At 49.4% G+C, this 2,500-nt stretch overlaps 1 non-coding gene across 1 annotated transcript; it reads left to right on the forward strand.

The window, feature by feature from the left end:
* Positions 1 to 1,563: 1,563 nt before the first annotated feature.
* LOC126877434 (5.8S ribosomal RNA) lies at positions 1,564 to 1,718 on the forward strand. The gene has a single exon (XR_007695010.1). It is a non-coding gene; the product is annotated as a 5.8S ribosomal RNA (ribosomal RNA).
* The last annotated feature ends 782 nt before the right edge of the window (positions 1,719 to 2,500 follow it).

Raw genomic sequence — 2,500 nt, forward strand, 5'->3', positions numbered from 1 at the left:
CGCTAGAGTTTTTCAAACTCTGCTTCTGGATATCGGGACGAAAGACCGCGCGAGGACGACGGATGCGAGTCCCATCGAATTTTTTATTTACACACTACCTGAACGAGACTTAAAGTTTCATCCAGTTTGTCGTCTATCATCGCATATATAATATACCGTTCAGAGGGGACCGGCTGTCTATCCTCGTTGTCGTGAGTCGGACACCCGTGCCGTCGCTAGAGTTTTTCAAACTCTGCTTCTGGATATCGGGACGAAAGACCGCGCGAGGACGACGGATGCGAGTCCCATCGAATTTTTGACTTACACACTACCTGAACGAGACTTAAAGTTTCATATAATATACCGTTCAGAGGGGACCGGCTGTCTTTCCTCGTTGTCGTGAGTCGGACACCCGTGCCGTCGCTAGAGTTTTTCAAACTCTGCTTCTGGATATCGGGACGAAAGACCGCGCGAGGACGACGGATGCGAGTCCCATCGAATTTTTGATTTACACACTACCTGAACGAGACTTAAAGTTTCATCCAGTTTGTCGTCTATCATCTCATATATAATATACCGTTCAGAGGGGACCGGCTGTCTATCCTCGTTGTCGTGAGTCGGACACCCGTGCCGTCGCTAGAGTTTTTCAAACTCTGCTTCTGGATGTTGGGACGAAAGACCGCGCGAGGACGATGGATGCGTGTCCCATCGAATTTTTGATTTACAAGACACACACTACCTGAACGAGACTAAAGTTTCATCGAGTTTATCATCGCATAACCCGTTCGGAGGGGACCGGCTGTCTATCCTCGTTGTCGTGAGTCGGACACCCGTGCCGTCGCTAGAGTTTTTCAAACTCTGCTTCTGGATATCGGGACGAAAGACCGCGCGAGGACGATGGCTGCGAGTCCCATCGAATTTTTGTTTTTTTTTTTTTTTTTAAAGAAAAAACACCACCCGAACGGAGATGTGTTCTATCTTTCGTCGATTTTTCATGCTTTCAGTCGGTCGCGTGGTCGCCATCCGTTCGGAGGGGATCGCCGGCTTCGAAACCTCGATGTCGTGAGTCGGACACCCGTGCCGTCGCTAGAGTTTTTCAAACTCTGCTTCTGGATATTGGGACGAAAGACCGCTCGAGGCGGACGGCCGCGCGAATCCCATCGAATCTTTACTATCACCCGAACGATGGAGAGATGCACGCGCGCTGTTTCTTGAATAATTGGACGAGAGAGTAGAATCAAACACATATATAACATGGGCTAGCCACCGTGCTTACTCGTTCGCGAGATCGTGTGCTGTACAGAGGATTCAGAATCGGGTGTATATATCCCCGTCGTTTCCTGACGAACGGAGCTTCGATCTCGATGGTTGTTATATATCATAATGTACTTTACGCCCGGCCGGCGAACGCGCGTATCTTCGCGCGTTCGTCGTTTTCTTTTTTTTTCGAACGTTTTTGTGTCGTCAATCCTATGGCGACTTCTGCGCGTTCGATTCCCGTTGGTCGAACGTGACGGAACTCGGCTTCGCTAGAACCGAGAAGAGTACATTTGAGTATTGAACTGTTGTAAATTTATAAAAGATTACCCTGAACGGTGGATCACTTGGCTCGTGGGTCGATGAAGAACGCAGCTAATTGCGCGTCAACGTGTGAACTGCAGGACACATGAACATCGACATTTCGAACGCACATTGCGGTCCACGGATACAATTCCTGGACCACGCCTGGCTGAGGGTTGCTCACGTAAACCTAAGACTGCTTGCGTTGCGTATCGTTACTCTCCGTATCTGTCTCTCTCTGTCCCTTCTTGCCTTAACAACCCGCCGTCGTTCTTCTTTATATAAGAGAACGTTTCAGAGTCGGACGAAGGTACAAGAACGAGGATACGAATAAGAGCGGACGGAGAGAACATACGCGACGTACGAGCGATTGTTGGACGCTCGTCGGCGTTCGTCGCGGTCGTGCAGAGACCGTGCAAGTCGTACGCATGCTCGATATATAATCTATCGTGTTCACGGGAGACTACGAAACTCTACCTCTGTCTCTCTCTGTCCCTTCTTGCCTTGACAACCCGCCGTCGTTCTTCTTAAAAATTATAAGAGAACGTTTCAGAGTCGGACGAAGGTATACGAAGGGATACGAATAAGAGCGGAGAGAACCGGTCACGGACCTGCGTGAGTGCTCGCGGCGTCGTGAGTCGTCCTTACGAGGGCGACCGCCCGCTTATGCACCGCTTCGTGTATCGGTTATCGAACGTATATACTCGTAGTGTTCTCCTCGTGACCGATTTTTTTTTCATATCAGGCGATATATGCTACGTTTGCCGGTGTTCGACGCACGAAGGTCCGCGCCCCCGACGTCGTCTTAAAAGAATATTATATTTGGCGAGACTGAGAGAGAAAGCAAATATGGGAACTCGGTCGAGAGAGGAGAGAAGAGAGAACCAAAAAAAAAACCTAAACTCGATGGCGTGCGAAACTTTGCCATAATCTACCGTCTTTTCTTAAGACTCTCGTACAG

Source organism: Bombus huntii, unplaced genomic scaffold, assembly GCF_024542735.1.
Source record: "Bombus huntii isolate Logan2020A unplaced genomic scaffold, iyBomHunt1.1 ctg00000164.1, whole genome shotgun sequence".
NCBI lineage: Eukaryota > Metazoa > Arthropoda > Insecta > Hymenoptera > Apidae > Bombus > Bombus huntii.